At 32.7% G+C, this 12,934-nt stretch overlaps 1 protein-coding gene across 1 annotated transcript in view; it reads right to left on the bottom strand.

Moving 5' to 3' along the window:
- LOC134853970 (lon protease homolog, mitochondrial-like) overlaps positions 1-12,257 on the bottom strand; it is a 139,204-nt gene extending 126,947 nt beyond the window's left edge. The window contains exon 1 of the mRNA XM_063869992.1: positions 12,248-12,257. The gene's annotated coding sequence lies outside the window, so the exon portion shown is untranslated. The remainder of the gene's footprint in view (positions 1-12,247) is intronic.
- Positions 12,258-12,934: the final 677 nt, after the last annotated feature.

The raw sequence follows: 12,934 nt of genomic DNA on the forward strand, positions 1-12,934 counted from the left end.
CCGAGTGCATATATTCCTACGGAATAAAGTCAACCCGCTTACAGCCGTGCATTAACTAGAGGGGACAGACATATTAGCATATGTGTCGATTAGCATGCCCATCTAAAAGAGTGTAGTTTGAAAACTCGCCATTTCAAGTTTTGTTACTCGAATTCGCCATTTTTATCCTCGCGCACTTGCTTAGCTGAATTTTTAAATGGAATTTTAGCTTCCATAACAAATCAAGTGGTTTTCCAAATTATTCGAAATGCTTTTTTTTTCATCTGAATCCACACACAATTAAAGCAATTATCGCATGCTAATATGCACATATGCCAATCACTAGGGAGCGGAAAAAATTAATAAGCTGTTGTATACTTTTTAAAATGTTTTTGCGTGTTTCTAATTAAGTAAAAACAGCTAAAACATAAATTTGCCTTTCTTTGCCCTAAAAACAGCAACAAAAATCGAGAGAAACCATACACTGGCCAAATCCGTTTAAGTGTGGAAAACATCCCGTAAAGTCAAAAACGTTTTCAGTATTTTGAAGCAAAACTGCGTAACTATAAGAAAAACAGATGGAAAGATGGAACGTCTGCGAAGCTGTCGGCTTAAGAATTTATACGAAAATTTTTTAATTTAATTTTATAAAACATTTTTAGCTACCAAAAAAAAGTACTTTTTAGCACAAAAAAATATTAATTTTTTTCCGCTCCTTGCCAACCACTACGCCTCCTAACAGAAAATTTCATCTATAAATTGGGAGCATATTAAAATTTCTCTTCCCATAGTAGGAACTTTCAGCCAATTTTTTCCACCATACCAAGAAATATTTTGTTGCATAATTTTGTTTCAAACTAGATTATTTGTAATCGGGAAAGTTTCACTCACTGCGTTCATGAGCTTTTTTTTTTAAAAAAATTCGTTTTCGTCCTCAACGGTTGTACATTTATCGTTAGAGCACCATAAAGGCAGGCAGTTGAGAAGATCATATCGTCAGAATCGAAATTAATACTTCAGTAGCTGAAGATGTTGACTTGGTCTGTTTCATTTCCAGGGGAGAATAGATTGATCCATAATTTGTCATTCATTGCAATCGTTTGTGTCTTCAGTCCATTTGATGGACTGATAACATCAAAATCAATATATCACTTTGAAGACATGCGCTATCAAAGGATCAAGTTAACCCCTTTCAACTTGTTTGTATTAACTTTGAAAAAATTGAATTCAGATTGGCTGAAAGTTCCAGCAAAAAAACTCAGAGTTAACGTTTGAGGTGAATGTGATGACAAATTGGTCCCAATATTCTGATGTACGGCCTATGAGCAGCTAAATTTCATATTCGTTCATACCTAATACTAGACTTCAGTTCTGTCGAAGTTTTAGTGCAGATGTTAAATAAGTCCTCAACCTTCTCAAAACATCATTTAAAAACATGTCTTAAGTTGAGCACTAAATACCTATATTAGATCACTTAACACCTGCAATTGAAGCTACTTCTCATCTGTAAAATAAAGTTATTTCGTGAATTTTTTCGGTTTTTCTTTGTCATACAAAGAAATATTTTGTTGCATAATTTAATTCAAACTAATTATTTGTAATCGGGAAACTCCCTGCGAAGCGACGAATCCTAAGGAACGAATGGGAAACACTTGCTTATTACTGTTTTTCCTTAAATCGTTTTTGTCGACGGAATAGTTTGTGGTGGAGTTTGAGGAACTGTGAACGCTCAAAACCCCCGCCCCGACCCTTCACCCCCCTTGTTCCTTGGGAATTTGTCCCCTGATCACCCAAGGGATCCCCCTTCGGAACTATTTTACGACATTTATTTTTAGCTGATCGACCCTATAAAATGATCTTTACACTAAATTTGAGCTGTCGAGCGCGGTTCAAAAAAATGTAGGGGTCAAGCGCAATTTAGTCAAAGCCTTCCAAACACTGCCTTTAAAAAACGAACTTGCTACTCCTAGTTGAAAACAGTTGTCAGTTCTTAAATATATTTTTGAAAGTCTGTCCCACTTCAAGAAAACGCTTGATTCGCACCCGGGAATCGTAGTTTCGAACCAATAATTCTTGAAGCACTATAATGACCTCTGGTTTTAGGAAAATAGTTTGCTGTCCCTGTTAATTTTGGAAAAGCCATTAATTCCTAAGAACTGTCCGAGAAGATTTCTTGTAGTTCTAACTTGCTCCGATTTCCAGAGAAATTGACTGCGTATTTTTTTTCGATGTGTTTTTTTAGATGAATTGCGGTTTTCTAAATAAAAAACTTTTTACGATATTTTTGAAAACGTCTTGAAATTTTGGTGGTTTCAACTCAAAAGCAAAAAAATAACCGGCAATTATTTGCACATGAGTAAAGGGGTTTGAAAATTTTCAATCTGATCATGTTCAACTAACTGAAAAAAAATATTTCAGCTGACGTGAAGGGTTTTTAAAAATGTCATATCAGTCCAGGGGCGGATTTAGGATTTTCTCGAGGAGGGGGGGGGGGCGGATTTTCAAAAAATTTTCGAAAACTTTTCTTCGCCTTTTTTTCGATGGACGGACTAAAGTGATTTTCCGAGCTCTCCCAAATCACCATAAAGACCCCATTTTGACCAAATGTTCTGCGCCGCAGGCAAATTTTTGAAAAATTGCCAAAAAAAAGTGTTTTTAGGCAATTTTTGGAAACTGTTGACCAAAAAATCGCGTTTTTTCAGCGCGCGCTCCCCCCTAAAAATTAGTATATTTTGGCGCCGAAGGCGCTTTTAGAATAATTCTAGGGTCAATCAGCCTAAAAGGGAAATCTCAAAATAGTACAAAGGGGGTACCCTTTGGGTCGGCACGGGGTCGAATCCCTGAGGGGGGGGGGGGGCGTCCGCCCCACCTCCCCCCCCCCCGTAAATCCGCCCCTGTATCAGTCATTTTAGCATAAATAGTGAGCACAAAATTACCAATTTATTGCGCATGAAAAACGCGGGGATTTATTTTGATTTAATTTTCAATTAAAGATGAGAGCAGAAGTGGCTAACATTTTAAATAAAATCAATTTGGTGCAATTTTTTTTGCGGACCGAAAATTTATCACAAAAAGGGCACTTTTTGGCTCAAATTTTTCCAGCAAAAATTACGCAGAAAGTATTGAAGCAATTGATGAGCAAATTATATCAAAGAACCTTTTATGTAGCCCAACAAAGCTTACATAAAGTATATTTTTCAATAAAAAAGTGCTCACATCTTGAAAACAAAATTTGGCGTTTTATAAGGTAAAACTGACTTTTTCTGGCTATCATGTATACAAATTTCAAAGATTCAACTCAAACTTGTTTTTTTTGGGCTGCAAAAGAAGCTCTCTTTAATTTAAATTGCTCATCACCTGCTGTAATACTTTCGGCGTACTTTTTGATTAAACTGTTGGAGCCAAAAAAGACCCTTTTTCAGTGTAGAATTTGGGATCAAAATTTTGCCAAATACATTGCGTTAATTTAATTCTAAGCTATTTTTCCTCTCATAATTTTTATATAACATTGAACTAGTTTGATAAAAATGCGTTTAAAATTTTCAATTCCATTCGTGTTGCCCAATTAAACTAAATCAGCAGGTGGATTTTGGAAACAGATTAACATGAAAGTACTGAAACGACATCTATATCATGAAAGCGACTATAGAATTTCCTCAAAAAATGAAGCAACTTTTGAAAAAACTTCCATGGCATGAATCGGCTTGCAAAAAGATAAGATTTTGTAAGCACGCTCATCAAGAAAATAAGCTTTGATTACTTCAGGTTAATTCAGAGCATGAATTGAATCGAAAAAACAAACAGCGTTTATAAGCAAGCCCATCAAGCGATGAAACTTTGTATGATTCTAGTCATTACACGACTTGAATTAGTTTAAAATTTTTTCTCAAGGAAGCTTATCAAGCGATGAAACTTTCAAAATATCACAAGTTATTTCAGAGCGTGAAGCAGCCAAAACTTACCCAAGCAAGCTTATCAATAAATTAAGCTTTTAAAAATTATTTCATAATGCGAGTATGTATCCAAAAATTGAACGTTTTTCTAGAAAAGCCCATTAAATGGTTGAACCTTAGATCAACTCAAATATTTCAAAGGAACTTGGCTTGCAAGCATGAAATGGCTTGGAAAAAACCTGAGAAGTTTCATCAGCTATTTTGAGCAACAAAACTTTTTAATAAAAACTATTTAAAGTATTTCGTACCAAAATTTGTTACGCGAAAAGTTAAAACGTTTTGAGAGTATCCTGAGCTAGCGTTGAAACGCAGATTTATTTAATTTTTTTTTCAAAGTATGATACTTTTTGAACAATTACGATATTTAAACAACCTCATCAATCAGTGAAACTTTGTTTTGTTTCATGGTCCTATATAATACCTGTCGGTTACGGTTTTGTAAGCAATTTGTAGCTGGAATCAACTCACAGAGCTGTATTTTTTCAAGTAAGCCCAACAATTGACTCGATTTTTAAATTGATTCATTTCCAAGCCAGAATTATTTTGCAAATTTTAGATTTAATTCGGCAGCCTCAACAAACAAGTATATTTCAAATTAAATTAAGTTATTTCATGGCATCCTCAAGCAAGGGAACGTTGAGATAATTCAAATTATTCATAGCACTAATCTTTTTGCAAAATTCGAAAAAATTTTATACAAAATTTCTTTTTCCTTTAATAGCCAGCGCATCAACCTGTTTTTTAGAAATTAAAAAATTAAGACCGTGAATTCGTTCATCAAATTTTCGAGCAAGCTTTTGAGAAAAAATTCAGACTTAATTTCTTTGTTTGTACAGCAATCGAACAGACACTGCAAAAGTCATTACAAAAAGATGAATTCGTTAACTTTAATTAGCTAGTCTTATAAATGATAGTAGTCACGAAATGCTGCAGAGGAAACAAACTGGCTAGTACTACAGTGTTGATTCAGATAATCCGGGAAAAAAATAAAACTGGTTTCAAAATCCTGTTTTTTTTTCCCAGTTGGAACGGCTTTGGATAAAAAAAGAAGAAGAAAAATTTAGCTTTAAAATTTTGATGCAATTTATTTTGCGAATTTTGTTCCTAAAAAAATTCCTCGCATGGATTTTTTTTGGTCTTTAAGTAAAATAATAAATATGCCAAAGAACTCCTTGTGTCAATTGCTGATAATTTTGTTTTTATTTATTTTTGTTTTTTTTTTATTATATTTCTCAATATATTTTTTTCATTTTAATTTAATTTATTTTCCTACTTTAGTTTTTACAATAAAAAATGCCAACGCTCCTTGAAAAATTTGTTTTTGAAGAATTTTCGCAACTGTTACTTTAATAATTTAAAGTTACACAAAGGTTACACAAAGGCTCACATTTATACTTTGATATAGATTTGTCAGCATTTGAACCAGTATATTGGGCGTTATTTTACATATGCCGGATTTTAATAAAACCAATTTGCATCAATCTTATTTTGCTAAAAATCTATGCAAGATTTGCCTTCATCATTTTGTCTTAAGCCTACCCAAATTGAGAATATGATTTTTAAATTTTGAGTTTTGTTCGTATTGTCCGGATAACTTGAATCAGCACTGTATCTAGCCTTCGAGTTAATCTTGTTTTGAAAGAAAGAGACACTAGAGATGATTACTTGAAAAAAAACTTTTTGAACAAAAGTTTTTTAGATTATTTTTGCGAAGCTGACCGGATTGGTTTCTTAAACGTAGCGCTTGAAGGCCCCTTAAACATTAGGCCTGACTCTGACTTCAATTCATCTTTTACTTAATTGTAAGTAGTTGTCAATTATTATGCGCGCAAATATTATGCTTGCGTCATTTTCAATTGTTCAAGTCGTGTTTCAGACAAATGTTTAAGTCGTTTTCAGTTTGAATGTTTAACATTTTACCACTCCTAATGTTCGAAAACTTAATCTCAGCTAAGTTTGACAAGACATTTTTTATATTCTGGAGAATTGAAGTTTCTGAAAACGTTATTAGTTCAGACAATATCAAAAAGTTCAAATTAAACTGTTCGAACGAGATGGCGACTTTTTTTGACTCGCATTTGTTTATTTAAGCTTTCTGCGAACCAAATTACATTTACAAAACCCTTTTGAAATTGTTTAAAACTTCTATCGCTCTCTTTAAAACTTTGAAATCGTTTAAAGCTCTATAGTTCTCTCTCAAAAATAATATTTTGCGAAAGAAGTCAAGCTACTAAAGAATTTTTTAACAGGTGAGGTGAGAAATTGTTCAAGTATTTGTGAATTGTTTGTGCAGTCGATTGTTTAATCAGCATCAAAATCTTCCCGCAAAACAAAAAAGATTAGTAAACAACTTTTGTGAACGAGCTGAAGCTCTAAGAATCAAATTGTAATACTTTGTTTTTTCTCGATCTGTTTGGCATGCATAAAAAGTTTCATTATGGTATGGCGCCATCAAAACATTTTGAATCTTTCTGGAAAAGTTTTGAGAAAATAACTGAAACAACAATGTTTACAATAATACGCCGTTCAAAGCATTTGTAAATTGCTCAATTTTTTACATTTGATAAACATACTTGAAATTTGCTCATTTTTTGTGAGGAAGTCCAATCTGCGAAAAAGCACATAACAGTTCATATTTTGCAAGCCTGTCATACTGCAAATGAAAATCTAAGTTATTCAGTATAAGCTTCAACGATCAAAATTTGTTAAAGAAATTTCAACTAGAAACTACGCTAAATGCTTCAAAGATTCATGTTCGGGTTCCGTTTAAAACTTAATTGCTGAGAACCTCATTTTTTTAAGGTATCAAAATCGCATTTTTGCGAACCAATTCAAAGTGTCAAAACAACAAAGTTGTATCCATTGCATAAGATTCTATTATCAATTATTCTAAATTTTCAGCCTTGTAAATTACTGTTAATTTTTTGAAAATTATTTTTCTCGAACATAAGACTTTTGCGCTTTAAATGCAACCACAAAATCATTTCGCCTTCAAATACAGTGCTGTAAAATTGAAATCATTATCTGGTGGGTAGTTAATTAGCCAGTTCTGATTTTTAAAACTCGTCTTGTTCTCAGTGTGTCCAAATTTCCAGTCCCAAAATATGAGATAAAGTCTATAACAAGCAGGCGCGGATCTGGGATTTTCTCGAAGGGGCAGGCGGATTTTTAAAAAAATAAATTTTGAAGATTGTGTTGACCTTTATTTAGGCCAACCAAAATGAGCTGCTGAGCTCTCTCAAATCCTAAATTGACAAAAGTTTCTGCGCCGCAGGGAAACTTGTGAAAAAAAAAACAGGCCAAGAGAGGCGTTTTCGTGCACTTTTTGGAAAATGTCGACCAAAAAATTGCGTTTTTCGGCGCGCGCTCCCCCCTGAAACTTAGTGTAGGTTGCCGCCGAAGGCGTTTTTAGAAAAGGCTTAAGATCAGCCGCCTAAAAGTTTATATTTCTCCCTCAAACCGCTGCTGATTACAAGCAGCATTTTTTGGTAGGCAAAGCTGAAAAGAAAATTTTTTTCGTGCCACTTTTCAGTTTCAGAATAAACTATTTCATTTTTGTAATCAATCAGGAATTGTTTTTACCCGGGTTGCCTACCATACCATCAAAAAAAGAGTTTGAAAATTCAAAAATGTCTGAAACATTTTTATCACATTTTCTGTCACAATATCAATTCTGTACCCAAATAAACGTTTTCCAAAATTGAAAGTGTATGATTTCACTCTTGCCTTCTTTGGTTTAAAAACCATGCCAAGAATTCAGATCGTAAAAAAAGTTCAGCGAAAAATTTTTGCGCCTAGTGTAAAAGCCGAGCGTTTTGTTCATACTGCTGCTTCAGATCTAGCCTTTTCTTCCTTAAAAAGTCTCATAATTCATTTATCTATGAAATTTTAAATGTTTTTAACACCTGTGAGTGTTTTTATCCCAGCATTACTGAGTTTAAAACGCAGCTCAGGATCTCAAGATTTTCTAGAATAGAAAACGAACAAAACTGCTCGTATCAGGGCGAAACCCTGAAGGTTTCGACCTCCTTTTAAGGTCTATGGAACTGTAATAACATGAAAAAACTAAACTTATTAAAACTTTTTTTAACTTGAGATTTTTTTGTGAAAACCATCCATAAAGTACAAAATGATAAATTTATCTCATACTAACAGATCAATTAAGGCAAATAAATTTTCTTCAACCAATTTGAAACGATTTCTAAGACAGATTTAGTCTCCGAAATATATCGCGCGTTAATTGTCCCAAATTGGCTAAAATGGCAATCTTTAAACCTCCATAGTTTTTCGAAAACGGATAAAATGTTTTTCAACTTAAAGCTCGGAAGAACAAAATCTTTTGAGTAGTTTTTAAAAAATTATCAAAAACGAACGGCTAGTGAAATTTGTCTGAAGAAAAAAAACTCCGCGACCATAAATATTCCGTTACTTTCGTTACAAAAGTCGGAACAAAAATTCGGCTGGATAGTTTATGGGAAAAACAAGCTCTGCCGATAATATGCAGCGGAGAATTTTCCTACCTTTGATTCAAATATTTAATTTCAAACAAATTTGAAGAAGTTAAAAGAAGATCGAAAAAATAATCTTATTTTTTTCAAACTTTCTAATTCATGGTAAAATTGAGAAGTAAAATGGCAATAACGACATGAAAATTTTTTGTATTTAAGTGAGATAAAATTGTAGTGGAAGGCCAGCCTCTCATCGGTTTTTGTCTTTAATTAGTCTGAAAGCAGAAAATTTTCGAAACCACTTTAATTGACATTTTTTGAATTTTCAGTGTAGGAATTTTCTTGATTAAACTTCTTGGCTAAAAAAAAACTCAATTTCAAAATTCATTTATACTCTTAGAAATTTTTCAGCACAAAATTGCTCAAACAATTTTTCATGCGTGTGGAATGAATGGCAAAATATGAAATCGTATGTCTAGCACTTTTTATCTATTAGAGTAAATGTTTACGTAGAATTATGATTGAATGAACTACAAAACAATTAAATATTTTTATATCAATCATCCTTGATAGTAATATATATCTACTATGATTATGTCTGAAAATTATAAGCAAGTGCCCGCATCCAGTTTCAAGCGTAAAAAAACGATTATATTACGATTTTAGTACCAGTCTCACTAAAATTGAGAAGCAATCGATTTTAATCAATTAATAATCGATTATAATCTCTCTTTTTAAACTCAAATTATAATTAACTATAAACCATTATAATCGAATATAATCGATTATTTATTTGCCTATTTTTCGATACAATTATAATCGATTATAATTGATTATAAACCAATATTTTTTTTCAAATTTCTAGTTCACTAGTTTCGCACAAAAATCCATTATAATCGATTATAATTGATTATAATCCTTTTTGTTTGTCCATTTTTGTCTTCGAAGTTGCATCTAAATTGTTTATATTTTAGGATTTTTGTAGACGTTGGTTCCTATGAAAAAAGAGAAAAATATTTTTTTACTTTTCCAAATAATTCAATTTTATAAATTTTTTTTTTCATTTCTTCCCCATTTAAGTTGTTTTGCGATTCATATTTGAAGCTTTTTCAAACACCAAAACATCAGCAAATTGATTTAGTTTTCTGAGTGATTCGGAAGATGTATTTTTCATCTACCGCGGAAACCTTTCCACTCATATGAAAGGATTTCTATGAAACTTTTGTTTCGTGGTAAAACTTTGTGTTCAGATGAACCAAAATGTTCAAGAGATCTCTTTTAGAGGTTTCCTTATTGGCATAAAAATAATAACCCATAAAATTTAATTCGAATATAGTTTTGAAATGACAAAATTTTCGCAAAATATGAAATTATAATCGATTATAATCGATTATAATTGATTTCAAGGGTTTTTTGTAAGAACTATAATCAATTATAAGAGATTATAATCTCTTGGAAAATATGACGATTATAATCAGTTATAAATCCTTTAATATATCAATTATAATTGTCGAAAAATCATCATAATAATCCGCTATAATCGATTACTTACGCCTAAACTTGGATGCGGGTGATCTTCAAACTCAATTTAAAAAAATTTTTCATAATTCATATTGGAGCTCATCGAAGTGCTTCCCTAGTCGATGAAGAAAGGTTATCTTGGATTCTGGATTTAAGTTAAGATAAAAAAAATTAGGTTGACCAAGCTTTAAAGGTTTTTACTCACTTGATCCTTTCAAAGCTTTCGTACTTTATAATTTTTTAGATTGTAGTTATAAGTTATGCTTTTCGAATTAAGATTTCCAACAAAATTTTTTGTATTTTTGGAACATTTCATTTAGTTATGCAACTCTAGCGGTTCAACGTTTTTTAAATTTTTGTCAGAATATTGATCAAAAGACTCAATTAGCCATTAAAGGAAACATGATTGTCTTCTGAAATCCGAACTTTCAGGGCTAACCATCATACGTTCCGTCATGCTTTTTTTTGACCGTACCTTTTTCTAAAAAAAAACTGGCACAATTTATAAGTGACCCTACGGTTTTTTACTTTAAACACAACCGTTCGCTTGAAGCTGAATTTGCTAGATAAGCTGGAGCACACATACAAAGAAGCTTAATATTTGATAATCTTTATGTTGAGAACCGTAAAAAAATCAATTTTTGACTCCTGGTCTCGAAACAATCTTTACAAAGTAAAAAAACTTGCGGCTGTATCTGCGCAGAGTCCGCTCACAACCAGGCCACCCCCTTTAGCTCCAAACTAACGCTTTTCAAGGGTAAAGGTACAAGAGTTGGCTTCAATTTTCGGCTCTTTTTCCTTTTCCCCCACCTGCAAACTTTTCTAATTAAAATTACTGTTCACATTGTCCGATTGTCATGAAAAATGATATGCAGACTGATTAGGCCATGACAAACATATTTGGTCTTCATAATCAACTCTGTATAATTACTCATTAGACCATAAAAATGATGCTTGTGTGAGGTGGGGGGGGGGGGGACAGGAAAAAGAGCCCAATTTTCAATGACTGTACTAAAAAAAAACATTAGTTAGCGTGAGGTCTGATAAGTAATCAGGTTCCGTCAGCATCAGGCTAACTTTTTATAAAAAAAAGTGTTGACAAAACAATTTAACCGGGCGCAAAAGACAAACAAAACTGCTCTTGTCTGCTAACTGATCCCTATTTTGCATTATTGAAAAAAAAACTGAATTCTGAATGATTGTCAGAAAAATTGGAATCGATTTGATAAATACGAAAACTATGTTCACTACCGGCTTTGTATTCTCGCAATGAAAGTTAAAGGATCATTTCACGGCTCATTTACTGGTCAACTTAACTAATGGCACGAGCAGATGACTTTAACCAATTTTTTGTTCAGCAGCAAACAAACATTCATTGGTCAAAAAGTCTAAAATTGGCACGTTTTTGTGGCGTTATGTTCATGCGCAGTGTATAACTACTTTGCCGTAAATTGCTTTTAATGATCTCTAATACCCACACACAAACCCTTGGTTTCGTATTGTCAGGTTAATATTCTTACATCTAAAAGTATATTGATCAGATTTTAATGGCTAGAAAAACCGTTAAAAGTTCGACCAATTGATAGACTTTTTCAATGATATTTCAATTGATACAAGTTTGGAGATCGTGTTTCTTCAACTTTTTGAAGAAGTTTTGAATCTATTAGCGATTTATCAGAATTATAATTTCATTCGCAGCAGTTTTTACACTGCAGCTTTGTGCACTTAGGGGTACAAACTTCATGAAGAAAAAAGATGTTTTAGTTTACAACAAAAGAACTCCGCCGCCAAACCCAGTGGCATCCGTGAAGGCAGTTTTTATTAAAAATTTCCATCAAAGAGAATATTGAGCTAACGAGCCTGTTTTTCAAAACTGATCCATGAACTTTGAATTCGACCGAACAGCAGAATTAGTTTGATTATTTATGGACGCTTACAAGAGAGCAGTATTGCTCTTGTAGAATGCGAATGGTTATGTAACTTATTTTAGGAAACTCATAATAACAATAAGTACTTACAACTACTGAAAAAATTAATACATCTCTTTATGAAAAATTATGAAACACATAAAAATAATTGTTTTGTTCAGGGAATGGCATGAAAGGACAAAAAATCTTGGAACAAAATTACCTGCACCATTAAAAAAAGGTTTTTACAAAGCTAAAAAGAAGCCAAACCTTTCTTCGGGACCTAAGCCGACAGTAATAAGAAGACACGAAAGTCTAAAAAATTCTAAAGTTTTCACTTTCTACAAAAAAACAGGTCCCGACAGGAATCGAACTTCTGGAATTTGTCTTCTCAAGCATGGGAATTATCACTGCCTGAAATGCACAAAACGCTCCTTGAATTTAATAAGAGAACTTTTTCCAAAAATTGTTAATGAGCAGCTTGAAGAAATTTAAATTAATAGCAAAACATTGACAAAACTTCTTGGAACTTGTATAGTTGCCCAAAGTCGGAATACAGAAAACCGGAATAAGCTTTTTAGTTTGAGTAAAAAGTGCACAAATTTTAAGTAGATTTGTTGCTGCAGTAACTAGGCCGACAAAAAAGCGGACAACAGAAGCCCGACAAAGATTTTTTGAAAAGAGTAAAATTTTTCGCTCACCAACAAAAACAAACAGGCCCTGGGCGGATTCGAACCATTGACCTTCGTCTTATAGGTATGTGCGTTAGCTTTTTGCCACATGCACAAATTAACATATGACTTTTGATTTCATTTGAACCAAAAGTAAGTGATTCAAGTTATTCTTCTGTTAAACTAGTTGTTAACCTAATAAAATGTCCATATTTCGATTTGATAATGCTTGCTAATCGCAAGCGTAAAAAATTGATGACGTTTTGTGAAAGAAAATTATTTTGATTGCTGAAATTTGACTGAATAATAAACCAAAAACCACCCCAAGCATAAATTTTTTGTTTTCTTCAAACTCGGAACAACAAGACTACTCGAATATCAAGGCAAAGACCTGAATGTTCCGACTGCAATTCAATTTCCATGGAGTAGTTTAAATTAACATAGTTGATGAAAGT

This window comes from Symsagittifera roscoffensis, chromosome 9 (assembly GCF_963678635.1).
Source record: "Symsagittifera roscoffensis chromosome 9, txSymRosc1.1, whole genome shotgun sequence".
NCBI lineage: Eukaryota > Metazoa > Xenacoelomorpha > Acoela > Convolutidae > Symsagittifera > Symsagittifera roscoffensis.